Below are 16,532 nucleotides of genomic sequence, written 5' to 3' on the forward strand. Positions count from 1 at the left end.
ACAGCACATGAAAGCCAGGTGGGCACAGCCTTTGAGCCTGAGGCTATCTGCAGGGTGCTAAGGAAGAGTCTCTGGGTTAGCTCACAGGACCGAATTTGCCCATTTTCAGTTTTTCCTCCTTTAAAAAGTACTCTCCAGTTTGCAGATCGAAGAACTCCATCAGCTGTAGCCCCTGGAAAGTGTCTTCCCTAATCCCATCTGAAGCTTCTTGCTGCCATCACTGGTGGAAGAGTTTTGTGATGCATTCTGAACCAGAAGCTCTTAGGAACTGTTCAGATGGGCTGCCTGATGTGCAGGGCACAGAGCCCTCATGGACCTGCCTGCATCTCTCCAAAGGTGGCAGTCCTGAGGAGGTCTCCAGCTGGAGGCACTGAAAGGGCAGGCAGCACAGGCCCCGCAGACCTCCTTTCCCTGGGGTAACACCTCTCGACTCCATGCACGTCCAAACCCCCTCTCCCTAAGCAGATGCTCCTCACTTTCTGCAGTCAGAAGGAACATGTCACCTCCAAGGCCACTCCTGCTCTCCACAGGACAAGGATTTAGCTTCTCCACCTGCACACAGCTCCATGTTTTGCCATGGATGAATGAGCCCAGTCCTCTGCACTCTTTCCCTGAACAAGATGATGCCAATGTTTGGCCTTGGGCTCAACGTTAAACAAGATGTAAAATTAAGGCAGCTTTCCTCAGCTTTTGCCACAAGGTAGAAGCACCCTGGAGCCAAAGAGCTTCAGCAGCTCTCAAGAAAGCAAACCACAGGAACCTCCCTGAGGTGGTTCTGGTCACCAGTTCCACTGCTTGCCTTGACTTTGGAAAGCAAATGAACTTGTGGTTTCACACTGCTCTGAATCTGGGAGCCCCTGAATTTGGGCAACTGCATGGCTCTGGCAGGCTCGTTGAGGTGTGCCCTCCATCAGCAGCATGCCCAGCTGCTTGTAACCGCTGCCAGGCTCTGTCCTTCTCCTCTGCCCACTACGGCTGTGCACACCAAGCTGGTCAGCATCAACACCAAGGCTGGTGTGCAGCTTGCCCTGTAGCACCTGCAGCCAGGCCTGGCAGCTCCTCACATCGAGACACATCTACTCTTTCCAAACACATAAAGTTCCCCAGCCCTTGACTGTTCCCTGGCCCTGTGAACTTCTCCCATGGTGCCTGAGTCATCTCATGATGAGCTGGCAGCAGCGCAGGTGTGCTGTGCCACCGGTGTGCCCTTCCCTCAGCAGTGAAGTTTATGGAGCTCTGCTTTACTCAGGCAGGTTATGAGGCTGAGTGCAGGTGGTGGGTGGATGGCACAGTCGTGATGTACAGAAAATCCATACCCATTACCCAGCAGCATCCTCTGGCCTTGAGAGCTGTGAGTGTACTGACTTGCAGCTACGGCTAACAGCGGTGTCCAGCAGGGAGCTGTGCCCCCTGTGCAGGGCATTAAACAGAAGTGGGAAAGGTTGCCAGGAGGAACAATTCCTCACTTTCTGCTAAGTGCTAAAACTTCTGGCAGCCCAGGGGGTTTGTGACAGTGCTACTGCTAGGAATGCAGCTGGGGGAAGCAGCCTGGTTTGCAAGGCCCCCTCGCTGTTCACCAGCCTCTCCTGCTGCAATGAACAGCCTGAGCCACTCAGGCTTTGGTGTCTGAACTGAGCATGGCCACATCACTCGCAACTCAACGCAGCTGCACCTGCTGCCAGCTCCTGAGATCCCTGACAGTCACTCCTGGCCAACCACCTGTGTCTCTTTTGATACATGCATTGGCACTTCCCAGCCATACTGTCTGCTGAGCCACCTTTCACACTCAGTGTCACCCAACCTGCCTGGGGGTGGCCACAGGTTGCACTGAATGGGATTTAATATCTCAGCAGGCTCTGAGAAGCAAATCCCTCAGTGGCAAAGAGGAAAACACTGTGGAAACCTTCATTGCCCCTTCTCTCTTCCTGGAGTAAAAGAAAGTGTCCAGTTCTGGGCCCTTCAGTTTAAGAAAGATGCTGAGGTGCTGGAAGGTGTTTGGAGAAGGGCAGCAAGGCTGGGGAGGGGCCTGGAGCACAGCCCTGTGAGGAGAGGCTGAGGGAGCTGGGGGTGTGCAGCCTGCAGCAGAGGAGGCTCAGGGCAGAGCTCATTGCTGCCTGCAGCTGCCTGCAGGGAGGCTGTAGCCAGGTGGGGTTGGGCTCTGCTGCCAGGCAGCCAGCACCAGAAGGGGACACAGCCTCAAGCTGTGCCAGGGCAGGTCTAGGCTGGATGTGAGGAGGAAGTTGTTGGCAGAGAGAGTGATTGGCATTGGAATGGGCTGCCCAGGGAGGTGGTGGAGTCCCCATCCCTGTAGGTGTTTAGGAGGAGGCTGCATGGGGCACTTAGTGCCATGGGTTAGTGAATTAGAAGGGTTAGGTGACAGGTTGGACTCAATGATCTCAGAGGTCTTTTCCAACCTGGTTAGTTCTGTGGCTCTGAGTGCCAAGGGTGGCAAATTCCCCTCCCCATCAGGAGAGAGGAACGCAGCACTCCCACTGCGCCGCGGTGCTCTGTACCAGACACCTGAGGAGCAGCCTTTTGGAGGTGGCTCTGGAGATCAGAGAGCCCAGAGGGGGCAAGTCTGTAGAGACACCACAGGCCTCTCCCTCATTTCCATTGCTCACACCTGTGTGTCCCCGGGAAGGGCTTTTTGTCGCTAAGTTGCTGCTGCAGGCAGAAAGTGAAGGGAATGCTTCTGCAGCACTGGCTGAGGGGAGCGGATCAGATACTTCCCCATTCAGGTGGCAAGAGCACCATCAGCTAGGATCAGAGGCTGCAGCAAGGCCTCTAATTAAGGTTCCTCATTGCTCTGACATGATTTTCCCCCGGGGATCCTTTTAATTACCAGCTTCAAACCCAAAACTTCATGAATGCAAATACTGTGTTTGAGACTCTGCTCCATGATCCCAGTGCCCATTCTGATCCTGAGGAGTCCTCTCCAGGAGCACTCTGGTGGCAGCAGCGATCTGCACACCCAGTCATGGATAATGCAACTGGGCTGTGGAGGGAGCACTCTGCTCCCAGAGCCAGGAATTGGGAGTTCCTTCCTCTTGGCCTGCAGGGTTTGCAGCACAAGTGCACAGACCTGCTCTGCAGCCTGCAGCAAGTCCTTTCTCAGCCAGGGTTAGAGTGAGTCTTGTGTTAGGACTGTTGGGAGCACTCGAGGGAGCGAGGGGCAAATTCCTCTTAGCCCCCAGTGAAAGACACAAACTGTTCCAATGAGCCAGGACAGCTCTTGCAAGATCCAGAGGGGTGTCCACACCAGCAGCTAGTTGCAAGGAAGGGCTAACTGGATTTTTCTTCTACTCAACTGTGGTGTCCCAGCCAGGCTACAAAGAAAAATAACCTTCCACAGTGCTGCAGAAGACAAAGTGTATTCATCAGGTGATCTCTATGGGACCAGTGATGACTCCTGTGCTTGGAAGGATGGGTTCAAGGAACCCCAAACAAGGACCAACAGCAAACATACAAGAACTAGAGCCAGAAAATTTTGCTCTTCAAGACAGAATCTGAGTCACTCTGCCACTGCAAAGCTGATTTCTTTGGCTTTGGTAGATGCTCAGAGGAGAGCAGGGTGCCCTGAAGGCAGGACGAGAGGAGAGCAGGGTGTCCTGAAGGCAGGACTGGAAGACATCAGGGTGTCCTGAACAAGAGTGGATGATGGCACTTTGGAAGGTGCAGTCCCTGCAGCCTGGGGGTGACAGTGCTCAAGACCAAGACCCACTGGCTGATCCCATGCAGAGGTGGAAGCAGTGGTTACCATGACCATAGAAGGTCCAACTGCCTGTGCAAGTATCGACTGCAGAGTCACAGACTGAGGAATGAAGTGAGGAGGAGGCTGATAGCCACCTGTGGAGGAAGCTTTGCTCTTTTCTCACGGGCTCCAAAGATCATGAAGCACTGCTGAGGCTGCCAGCTGGCCTGTTGCCATGAGGCTTCACTGTTCCATCAAACAACCTCTGGGAAGCTTGCCCATGCAATCATAGCACACATCTCAAGGCAAGCACTGCTTGCTCTTCTTCCCTCTGAAAGCTGATGAGAAACAGACTTCTGCCCAGCGCTCAGCTCTGGCCGGTTGTGCTGGGGGCATGGCAGGATCAGCCTCAGGAAGCTGCTGACAGCAGTGCCACAAGAGCTTACCTGGGGCTTGCTGCCTCTTCTCAAGCCTTTCTGGCTTGCTATGTGAATTCTTCCTCATGCCCCATTCCACAGTCTGTGGCTGAAGAGCATCTACTGGTTTAGAGTCCTCTAGGTCCTGGCAGCTCTTCAGCACGGTGAGGACAGGGGATGGCCTCTTCCTGCCCTCAGTCAAACAGGGCTGCTTCTCCAGCAGAGAAATGGAGCTCTCCTGAGGAGAGAACTGGGTCCTCAAGCACACAGGAAGCCTGGATGTGCTTCTGCACAGGGATGCTTTGGGAGGCTGTGGCAAGAGGGAATCCTGAATTCATTGGTAGGTTTTTTTATAGTCAGCTTGAGTGTAGAGATGGAAGGGGAGCTACACACCAGTCCCACACAACTACACCCCCTGTGCACCTACTAACCAAAGGGCAACCATTTTCACTGATCTATTTTTAGACCTTGTACTATGATCATTTTGGTCGTGGTGGAATGCAAAAGCCACCCCCCACGCCCAGGTTATCCCCCACCCCCTCCATACGAGGACAAAGCCGAAGCGCGAGCGGCGAGCAGAGGCTCGGCGGCACAGGCTCCACATTTAGCACGAGAAATACCTACAGAAGATGGTGAGCTCAGTAGGTGATTCATTTCCTGTTGAAGATGGTGCCTAAAAGCTCCAGTACCTCCAGAAGGTCACCCCCACCCTCAGAAAACACACACAACAACTTATTTTTAGAGCCCTGCAGCACTGCCTTGCCCACACACTCGAGGGGACATATGGTCCCAGGCTGAGCTGCCAGCTCTGAGCGAGTTTAAGAACCCTGGGCTCGCTGGGGCTGCTAAATAAAATTCCCCACTCCCTTCAGTCAAAGCAAAGCTCAGCTTTGCATAAAGCTCTTGCTCCTGGCCCCAGCGGTGGGAGCCAAAGCTGCTGGTGGCGTCCGCAGGGTCCACTGGGGGCTGCTGCTCCTCCCAAATGCGTTCCTAATCTTAGCCAGAGCAGGTGGGGGGATGCTGGACACAGGGCACGCTCAGCTGCGCTGCTGCTGCACCTCTCCTCCTCTCTGTTGCTGTCCCTGCTCCACACGGCTGGTTTGGGCAGAGGATGGCACCTCCCAGGCTTCCTCTGCTGCCGTGATGGGTAGCTGCGGTGGGTTAGGAACTCCCCCCAACTACTGAACTTACCAGCCTAGCTCAGACAGCTTGGATCAAGCTGAAGCTCTCTTCAATCACTTGCAAGCACATAGGCACAATGCACAAAGCAGAAATGACACAGAAGCCAAACTCCCTCCTGGACAAAGGAAACTGCCAGAAGGGGCTCAAAGCTGCCCTCCCTACCCTCTCTCTCTCCCTCTACTTTCCCAGACAGGCAAACAAAAGCAAGCAGCAAGGCTTAAGTTCTTGTTATTTGTTAGTGGAGAGCTACTAGAGCAGAGTGAAGGAGAAGCAAAAGGCAGCAGCGTCCCAGAGGGGACAAATTGTTTCCATTTTGGCTTTCTCCCCCTCTCAGCAACCAGGGAACGATGCAGACTCCAGCATTCTGTTCTTTTACAACCAATGATCACATTTCCCTCATTAAAATGTCCCAGTTAGCCTCAACCCAGCACAGTAGCCTACAGAAGAGAGGATTCCCACAGCCAGACACTCCTCTACCAAATGAATCAGCTGCAGCAGAGCCAATACCAGCAGCATGGGGAAGATGTCTCACAGCTGTTTGAGGTGAGGCACAGGACCACCTTGGGGTCACTGAAGATATCCACTGTGAAGAGATAAGCCAGGGAGTGAAAACACCAAACAGAGAGACTTGAACCTGGTTGCTTGTTAAACTGCTGCTGCCAGAGGGAAGCTTTTCACCACAAAACGCTGGCCTGCAGCTCTAACGTGGCAGGGTGTGCAGCTGAAGACAGGCTGAAAACTCCAAGTCCTGCAGAACATGTGCTGGGCTGGGCACTGCCCTGCTCCTGCCATGGGTTCTGGCTGTGAGGGCAAGCCCCTCGAGCTGCAGAACTCTTCCCCTGTCGGAGGGGAAGCACAGCTTTGCTGACACAAGGCAAGATTGGCACAGCAAAGCATAGCAGAAACATTTCCTTACCCAGGAACAGCCACAGGCAGTGCTTTGGGCATCTCTTCTGTCTGTACCAGCACCAGAATCACACAGAATGCAAAGCAGAACCCAGCACCCTCTGGCCACAGCCCAGTCCCATAAGCAGGTTTCCAGACAGCAGTGACCCTGCAGGTGCCACCAGAGCACCTCAGCACCGCTGGGGCAGTGTGGCTGTAAGTGTGGGACTGGTGAGGAGATTTCCTGATTGGAGGCAGCTGACATTACTGCCACAGCTTCGACTCAGGAGCCTGCAGCAATGAGCCTCCCCTCCTGCAGTCCCCAGCAGTGTGCACCACGGAGCTGCTGTGGGGCTATGGCCCAGCCAGAGCAGCGTGCACCGAGGAGCTGGAGGTGCCTGTGTGTGCATTATGCATAGTGCACACTCAGCTTGCAGAGCAAGGTCAGCCAGGGAGTTGAAAATTAAATGCCAGAGTCTCAGTAACAGCTTCCTGAAGGGTGCATTAGAAGCAGTTTACCAGAAACCTTCCCAGCAGCAGGCGGGAAATAGGAACAGCTTTCACCTGAGCCCACTTCTGCCTCTGCTGCTGTCCTGTCTTCTGAGTCCCTCTGGATTTCCACTTCATACATGGTAGGGGCTGGGAGGTGGGGAGGGGTAACTCATACCTCATTTACCCCAATTTCAGCCCCTTTACTTCTTCCAGGAACTAAAGTTCTGCCTTGCAGATGATTTAGGTACTTTGGAACTTTCCAGTCAGCATGAGGACGGTCCCCAGGCGCTCAGTGATACAGAAGGTGCCTCCTGGGATCTTATCTTCTTGCTAAACCAGGATGCCCAATTCCCAGAGCCCTTTTGGAGGATCTGTATCTCATGTTCTGAGCTCCTGCTCCACAGCCACTCGTTTGCATTTTAAAGCTCTTCAGCAGGCTTTGGAGCTGTGGCCATCAGTCTGAAAGCCACTGGGACCCAGCCTGCTAAACCAGTTCTGCAAGCTAGGAAAGTCTCTGTGTGCAGCTGGGCTCCCTGACTCAAGAGTGCTTGGCTGTGACACTGAGAACTTTCTTCCTGCTGCAGCAGTTTTCAGTGCTGCCATTCTGCAGCTTCTTTACATCCCTACAGCCTGGTGGTGTTTCAGGTGGAGGTTGGGTGCAAAAGCAGTGCAGCTGTAAAGTGCTTGGTGAATGAATGCTAGCAGTGAATGTAAAGACTCAGGATGGTGTAAGCAGCTGGGAGAATCATAGAACCAGGCAGGGCTGGAAGGGACCACAAGGAGCAGCCAGTCCCAACTCCCTGCCATGCCCAGGGACACCCTACCCTAGAGCAGGCTGCACACAGCCTCAGCCAGCCTGGCCTCAAACACCTCCAACCATGGGGCCTCAACCACCTTCCTGGGCAACCCCTGCCAGCCTCTCACCACTCTCCTGCTCAACAACTTCCTCCTCACCTCCAGCTTCACTCTCCTCACCTCCAGCTTTGCTCCATTCCCCCCAGTCCTGCCACTCCCTCAGAGCCTCAGAAGTCCCTCCCCAGCTTTTTTGTAGCCCCCTTCAGATGCTGAAAGGCCACAAGAAGGTCCCCTGGGAGCCTCCTCTGCTCCAGCCTGCAGAGCCCCAACTCTTTCAGTCTGTGCTCACAGCAGAGCTGCTGCAGCCTCTGAGCATCCTCCTGGCCCTGCTCTGGACACTCTCCAGTACATCCAAATGTTATGTCTGTGTTACTTTCTCCAGTTATTACCTGTAGCTCTGCCTCCTCTAGTGTGTGTCTGTGCCTGCCCCGCTGAGCTATGGGCTCAGAGCACTCACAGAGGTAGTGAGAGCAGCAGCAGCAACACAGGAACGATGTCAGGACAGACAGGAGCCTGCTTCACATGGAAGTTTTGTGTCTTTCTGTTGAGTGCAATTTTGCCACCTAAGTGTTTTCCCTTCAGTCCTCTCTGGAATCCTGCTGTGGTTACCCTGAGTTAGAGATGTAGGAAAAGAGCCACATCTCCACAGGCTCAGAAGGACACTGAGGTGCTGGAGTCAGTACAGAGAAGGGCAACGATGCTGGTGAGGGGTCTGGAGAGCAGGGCTGGGGAGGAGCAGCTGAAGGAGCTGGGAGTGTTTAGTCTGGAGAAGAGGAGGCTGGGGGCAGAGCTCATTGCTCCCCACAGCTCCCTGAGAGGAGGTTGGAGTGAAGCTGCTGTTAGCTTCTTCTCTCAAGGAACTAATGACAGGACAAGAGGCAATGGCCTCAAGCTGTGCCAGGATATTAGGAAGAATTTCTTTGCTGCAAGAGTGGTCAGGGATTGGCACAGGCTGCCCAGGGAGGTGGTGGAGTGCCCATCCCTGGAGGGGTTTGAGAAATATGTGGATATGGTACCTGGGGACATGGTTTAGTGGTCATGGAAGGGTTGGACTGGATAGTCCTGGAAGGCTTTTCCAGCATTGGCAAACCAATTGGGGTGCAGCTACTCAGTTCTGAGAATGGATTTGCACTGGACAGAGCTTTTAACTGGGAAGGTGAGTGGAAGCAGTGAGAATGCAGTGACCATGCCCCCGAGGCAGCCTGGTCAAGCCTCCACTGATGTCGGCAGGCTCCCAGCGAGGCACCACCTGCCATAGCCCCTGGAGCTCTAAAGCCACAAGTCCTGCCACAAAGCAGTAAGCTCATAAAAGTGAAATTACACTGAGCAATAAAACCTTGAGAGACTGGTTTGTCTCTTGCTGTAATTTATGCTCCTGTTAACCAATTTTAGATGCACATTAAAATGCTGGGGAGCTCTAAAGATGTCAGTGAGTGGATAAGAGCTGCCAAGGCCCTGCGATGGAAGTGTCTCAGCCATATCCCATCAGACTTCAGCCATTTAGCTCTTCTTTATTTTAAGAAAGCCTAATTTGAGACTGGGGGGGGAAGCCATTTGGAGATGCCCAGTGGCTGGATAGGAAAAGCCAACCGGAGTCAGAAGGCACTGCTGGGACAGGAGATGTGTGTTCTGCAGCTGTCCAGCCTGGGAATACAGCACAGTTGTCTCCGTGACCTGAGCTGCTTCTCCCGTGCCAGAGGCTGTGTGCTCTGAGTCACACAGAGCAGCCAAGTCCTGCAGCTCTAAACTGGGACCAAGGCTGGGGATTAGCCATCGCTGCTGGCTGCGTGCTGCAGAAGGGCAGCTGGCCCTTGGCATGGCTTTAACTGCATCTGATGGAGAGTTGAAGGGGCAGAACCTTCAGATGCTTCTCTCAAAAGCCAGCATCTACCTGCCAGTGACGTGGTGACAGGCAGTCCCCAGCACAGAGGCTCTCCACGGGAAGCAAAGCAGCCCGTGGTGGCAGGTGGCAGCTCCAGCGGCACATCGGGAATGCCTCTGCAAACACTCCGGCGCGGCAGGCTGCTCGCAGCTGTGCACAGAGGGCTAGAGCTGGGGAGGGGTGGCCTGAAACAACCCCCCTGTGAAAGCAGCACTCCTGTAAAGATTGGCTGCTGATTTTTGTAAGGAATCAGATGCTGCTGTCCCTGTTGAGGGGATGTAGCACTTGCCTCAGCAAGCAGATCCCACTGCTCTCAGACAGACCTGGGGCTGGCAAAGCTGGCAGTGGCTAGCATTTGTAGGACTGCTTCAGCCAGACTTGCTTCCCTGCTCTGCTGCTGTAGAAACAAAGCCACTCAGCTCAGCAGGAGCAAAGTGCTCCTTGTAAGCAAGGGAGAGAAGTTGCTCCTCCTCACCACCCGCCTGAGGTGCTGTTTAAATGCCTTTGAGCTGAGCCCAGTGGCTGTGCAGCAGGCTCGTGCCTGGCTTCCCCCCTCCACACCCCTGGAATGCTAACACTGCACAAGCTGATGCCAACCCTGCACTGCACACAGACATGGAACACTGCAGCTCTGCTGAACGAGCCTTGCCAAGGGAGAACCTGGTCCTGCTCTGAGGGAGGAATGCCAAGTCCACAGTGCCCATCCTGCTACTTACTGTGGCTTCGCTGCTGGGGCAGCTCTACCTCTTGATGTAGTCATCCAAGAGACAAGGTTTGCCCACAGCTCCTGCTCCACACCTTTGTCATCACCAGCAGAGGGGCAGCAGGCAAAGCAGCCTGATGACGCAGGGATCTGAACTGGCTCTTTCATTCTCCCCCAGCCTCCACACTGGTTGGTCAGGGATTGGAACAGGCTGCCCAGGGAGGTGCTGGAGTCACCTGTGTCCAGGGCACCTAGGGACATGGTGTGGTGGCCATGGTGGTGTTGGGTTGATGGCTGGACTGGATGATCTTACAGAGCTTTTCCATCTCAAACAATTCTGTGGTTCTATGAACCCTTCTTATGCATCTCTGCCTACATATCTAGCATCTGTAACTGGACCTCTCTGTGTGCAGACCTTCATTGCCCACCTAAGTCCCCATAACTGAAGGTCCTGGATGTTAAACACACAGAAAAAATCACTTAGGCATAGGTGCTGAAGGCCTCCTAGAGAACCAGCTCTGTGTGCTGTGGTGTCAGGGGCCAGCTCCTGGTGTGACCTGGTTGGTTCCTGCTGCCTTCCTCTCTCTGCCAGGCTGTGGAGGGCTGCAGGCTGCTGCCTGCCTGCCCTGGTGAGTTACAGCAGTGCCATTTGCAGGCGGTGGTTAACGACCTGTCAGCTTCCCCATTATGATGTTTGCTGTTATTTCCAGGGTTTATGTCCTGACTATAAAGTTGGTGACTGCCTGCTCTGGAAACACTAATGCATTTCTGTACATGATATAAACACAAAATGAAGAAGTGCCCTCATAGCAAGCTGCACTCTGTTCAGAAAGCAAAAAGTGACAATTTTAAGTAGTATTTCCAGGAGTAGAAAAATCCAATCAATAACGTTCAGGAAGGTTCCTCCTTTGGGCAGTCATTAAGTGTAATGGGATTTACAGCTCTGAGCTGGGGCAGCAGGCAGCCACAAATGCATTAGCTGGGTGAGGGTATTTTATGGTGAGCCTCTTTGTAAGGGATAGTAAAGTCTTTGCATGACCACAAAGAGCTTGTGCCCAGAAGCGCTGCACTGGAGCGACGCCACAGGACAGCTGCATCGGCATGGGTATGAGCAGCAGCTGCCAGACCTCTCCAGATGATGATCCCAGGTACTGGGAGGCAGAACACAGCCAGGATAAGCCTGGGCTGTGCTCCTGACTCTATTCAGCACTTTCCTGGCTCAGTGAACTCACAAGCGCCCCTTCCAGAGAGGTGTTACGGGAGGAGGGAATGTTCACTGCGCACAAGTGAGCGGTTTCAGACTATCCAGTCGCCAGCAGTCCCCCTGGCTGCAGAGCCTAACTAATCCTACACTTGCAGATGGCTCCCTCAGAAATAGTTCTTGCAGGCTACTGAATAAACACTGTGATGAAACAATCCTCTGCTTCCCTCTGTGCAGTGCTCACCACGGCAGGCTGCGAGCAGAGGGCTTGCATGCCCAATGATGATCTGCCTTTAGCCTTGTTTCCTTTTCGTCTCGGCCTCCTTATGCATTGGGCAGGGGCAGGATTTGGCAGGGAGACTCTTTGAGAGTAACAGCAAAGCTTCCACTGCCAGCAGCCAAGGAATGGGGCTACTCCCTGCAACCACACACAGAGCAGTGCTGCTGAGGACTGCAATTCCAGCCTGGTGCTGGCAGGTTCACTACGTGCAGCACTCAGGTGGGTGCCCCAGACCCGGAGCTGCCATTTGATTACCACTCACGGGGACACAAGCAAAGGTTGCTGCCTTGGTGTCAGAGCTGAGCCCAGCAGCTGCCTCCCCTCGGCACTGCTCCCTTCTTCCTCCACACTAAAAGCAGGCAACTCTTCTCTCCTTTGCTATTAGAAGGAATTGTATCAGCAGTTCTTTGGGAAGGGAGAAGATGGGATTGCATTTCATATTTAACTCCCCTGCAAAGACACAAACCAATCCCATTTCCTCTCTCTTGTGAACAGGCAGGTTTTGCAGAGTCACCACAGAAACCAAGAAAACATTTGGTGCAAAATGTTTTTTCCTTCAAGCCACCTTTAACTGACAGCCAGAGCTGAAATATGGCACACAGGAGCCCCAGTCTGAATCAATCAGTGACTGATTTCCAGCACCCAAGCCCTATCACCCTGAAGAATGAAGTGTTCCAATCTATTGCTTTCTAAAAGAAACCTGCTATCACTGTTCCAATAAATAATTATCCAGGCTTGCTTAATTCTTCAGAGGCAGCCCCAGGCTGAAGGGTCTGGAGCGTGTGCAGGGTGACTCAAACACTGCCACAGCTGCCACAGCACTGACAGCCAGAATGCAGCAGACCCTGAGGGATGCTGCAGCCTGCTGGAGCCCAGAAGGAGCCTGGAAGCAATGCTGTAGTTGGTACCAGGGCAAGCAGGGCAGGAGCAGCAACCAGCAGGTTCATCTCTGGTGTTTTCCAGGCAGCCAAGCTGAGTGCTCACAGGTCTGAGGGTATGAAACAGACCCTGGGGTGGCTGGGGATGGCACAACAGAGGCGCTCTGCAGAAGGCTTAAGATGTGCCTGGGTTTGAAGTTTCACCTCTCCCTTTCAGGCCATGGACAAAGAGCTCAGAGCTCTGACAGTGACCTGCTTGTCCAGGTTATTTCTGGACATGGTCAGAAAGAAATCTGTACTTTAAAAGAAATCTTAACAGCCTACCTAGGGTCTGTGAGGGCCATACAAAGGCACGTGGTGGTAGCAGGGAGTTTACAATCAGCTTTTGGCCCTCACGACCCAGACTGTGAATTGTTTCAGCCTTCTTTTTACTTTAAATCATTACCAAATCCACACATTTCCTCCCCGGGGGAGCTTCTCAGTGCTTCACAAACACTGCCCATGGCCCTTGCAGTCAGTGTAGCCTTGCCAGCTGGTCTGTGTGAGGGCATAACCCCAGCAACGTGAGCCCTGCAGAGGCAGCAGCATTAGAACTGAGGGCTCTGGACCCCTGTTCCTTCAACTGTCAGGGCAATAGGAAGCCTTTGCTTGGGATCTGTAGCCAGGGATGCATGGCAGTGGGTGTGGTTCTTTAGCTGGAAGTAAAGCTGCTCTGCACCTGTCACTGTAAGGAAGGAGAAGACCAACACCTGCTCCTTCAGCAAAGGTGGACTTCTCTTGGCCAAGGTGAGCACTACCACCCTGGAAAGTTTATGCCCTCCTAGAATTATAGAATGGTTTAGGTGGGAAGTGACCTCAAAGCCCATGCAGTTCCAACCCCCAGCATAGGCAGGGACACCTCCCACTAGAACAGGTTGCTCAAGGCCTCATCCAACCTGATCCTGAACACCTCCAGGGAGGTTGTGGAGCACAGAAGCAGCCAATGTGATCAAAGATCACATTGGCTGCTTCTGTGCTCCACAACCTCCCTGGGAAACCTGAGCCAGAGTCTCACCACCCTCACTGTCAAGAACCCTTTCCTAACATCCAGTCTGAGTCTCCTCTCTGCCAGTTTTGGCAAGTGGATTCCAGCGCCACGAGTCAGAGTTAACCACCTCTGTATTTTATCCTTACCAAAGCCCACTTCAAAGATGCTACAAAGGAACCAGGAGCAGTGTGAAGAGAGCCTGGACAGACACAGCAGAGTGCCAACGGCTGGGCATCTCTGTGTGGCGCAAAAGAAGTGGTACAGAATGGTTTGACAGAGCCTTTGCCACCCTGAACACTCTTGCTGTGCCTCCGCGGCACTGCCTGGCCACAGGCAGGAAACAGCCAGGCAGGAGAGATTGCAAAGGCTGCTGAGATGCCTTTTAACCCATCCTGAACCACTCCTCACTCAGGCCAGGGAAGGTGGCAGTGCTATGGATTGCTGAGATGCCTTTTAACCCATCCTGAACCACTCCTCACTCAGGCCAGGGAAGGTGGCAGTGCTATGGATTGCTGAGATGCCTTTTAACCCATCCTGAACCACTCCTCACTCAGGCCAGGGAAGGTGGCAGTGCTATGGATTGCTGAGATGCCTTTTAACCCATCCTGAACCACTCCTCACTCAGGCCAGGGAAGGTGGCAGTGCTATGGATTATTGGATTATTATGCAAATCAGCATGCCTGGCAAAAGCATCCATTTGTCATCCTTCAACACTCCCTGAAGCTTAATTTGGAACCTAATCTGCATTCAATTAACATTTTAAAGCACCACTTACTTGCTGGTTTGTTTGCCTACATGATTTAAATCCTAGGAGCAATCCTTTGCTTTTAGAAGAGGTGAGAGATGGGCAAGTGCCTTCTGCATCAGCAGTCTGCACAGAGCCAGCTGTGGGGGCACTTTCCTGCCCCTGCCCCCTCTGCACCCTCACTTGCAAGGCTGGGCACTAAGAGAGAGCTGAGCCACAGCTGCCGCAGGGGGAAGACCTCTTGGCCACCACTGCTCTCTTCTGCTGCAAGAAGGGAAGTTGGGAAGGAGAGTGTGATGGGCCTGGGAGCTCAGCTCTGGCTTCCAGCGGCACAAAGCCACATCCAAAGAGCCTACTGCATTGGAAGGGGATTTGCTCTCTAAAAGCTGTCCCAGCATACAGAAGGTCTGGAATTTAGCGAGCACAGTGCCTGGCCTCAAGTTGCACCAGGGAAGGCTTAGGTTGGACAGGAGGAAAAATTCACTCCCTGGAAGGTTTGGCAAGCCCTGGGCAGTGGTTGAATTGGCATTGCTGGAGGAATTGAAAAGCTGTGTAGATGTGGTGCTGAGGGATGTGGTTTAGTGGTGGTCTTGGCAGATAATGCTTGGACTTGATGATCTTAAAGGTCTTTTCCAGTCTATAACCAGTTCTGTGATTCTAGAACGCAGAGCATTTGCTAGGACTTGAGTGCAATGCACCCAAACCAGGGCAGTGAGCAGAAAAGCTTAGGGATGGCATCCTCTAAGCCAGGCTTGCTGAGAGGAGCCTCAGTGCACTCGCACCACTGCCAGTGGCACAGGTGACAGCTCAAAGGCAGGCAGTGGCTTTGCCTTTGAGTAGGTGAGAAGCACTCTCACAGCCACAGCTGTGACAGACAAGCTTCAGCTACTCATCCTGGAGTGTTTTACAAGGCTATTAGCCCCAATTAGTCATCTCCATGCTGGTGGCTGCTCCCCTAAGCAGCCAGAGGGCTGTGCTCATGTCAGTCAGTGCAGCTTAGCTGCCAATTGTGAACTGCAGTGACAGACTCTTGGCCAAGTACTCCCTTCCAGTGTCTTGGGGAGTGCCAACTTCAGCCCTGGGACACGACACAGCTGTGGAAAGGAAGCATCTCAGCAGATGGCTATGGCTGCTTGCTTCAGTGCACATCAGTCAGCAACTTGGGCTCCAGCTCCTCAAGCTGCCTCCCAGCTAGCACCTCTCAGGTGCTAATTAGCATCTCAGGCGAGAGCTGCTACGTGACTGCTGACGTTATGGGTGAGCTTCATGTGCACTTCAGAGTCTTTGTGGTGTGTTTGCCCGAGATCAGCACCATGAAACACAGCCTTGAGGTGCCTTAAGGACCCTTTGCAAAGGCTCCAAAATCTAGGTGCTGCTACCCAAAAGTTAGTTGATGTCCTGTCAGAATTCCTGGGACTCCTCTTCTGCTGAGGCTTGCAGCTTGAGCTGGAAGGAGGCAGAAAGATGTCCCCACATCAGCCCTGCCTTCCTCATGGCTGCTTCAGGGAGCTGTTGGTAGGTGTCCTGGAGCAATCCCTGAGGATGTGAGCCAGGTTAGTCCCAGACTCCACACGTGCTGGGGTCACTCAGGGGGCTCTGATGAAGGAGGTGGCTCTGGTGAAGGTGTCTCTTCACACTACTCTGGCAGTCCTGCCTCCTGAGACTCTGAATCATGACTATTGTCAAGCTCCTAAGGATGTTCCCAAGCCATGGCATTAGGACTGGACCAGCCCAGGCACCACCTGCTCAGCTGTTTCCTTCCATGCTGGCAGTGGCTGTTCTCAGCAGCTTTAGACTGGGGCAGGGAGCAGCTCTGTCACACAAGCATGGGCTCCAGGCACCTTCCCGTGGGTTGTGCCAAGCAGGAAGGCTTACACTGCTTGCAGGCAGCAGGTTACCTTCCCCAAGTTTCTCCCCATGCCCTCCCACCAGGGAGGTGGTGGAGTCACCCTGCCTGGATGTGTTTCGGGGTCGTTTGGATGTGGTGCTTAGGGCTATGGTTTAAGGTGAATCCTGTTGAGTAGGGTTCTAGGTTGGACTTGGTGATCCTGAAGGTCTTGTCCAACCTGGATGTTTCTGTGCTTCTGTGCCTCTATGTGGGGAGCTGAACACACTTCTGCTGGGCCATCTCACCTCAGCTTCGGTTCGGCTGAGTGGCCTCAGTGGGAGCATGGGGACAGGGGACAGAGCAGGCTCAGGCCACGCTCACTGCACGGCAGGGAAGGGCTTGCCTGGGGCTTATGGCACTTGTAAAACACTCTGCAGTTTGTCAGGTGTCCTCTTCTGGGTTCCCCC

At 53.6% G+C, this 16,532-nt stretch overlaps 1 protein-coding gene across 2 annotated transcripts in view; it reads right to left on the bottom strand.

Annotated features, from left to right (window-relative positions):
- Positions 1-16,532, bottom strand: part of CA10 (carbonic anhydrase 10) — a 141,924-nt gene that overhangs the window by 92,715 nt on the left and 32,677 nt on the right. The window lies entirely within an intron of this gene.

Source organism: Pogoniulus pusillus, chromosome 11, assembly GCF_015220805.1.
Source record: "Pogoniulus pusillus isolate bPogPus1 chromosome 11, bPogPus1.pri, whole genome shotgun sequence".
Classification (NCBI taxonomy): Eukaryota; Metazoa; Chordata; class Aves; order Piciformes; family Lybiidae; genus Pogoniulus; species Pogoniulus pusillus.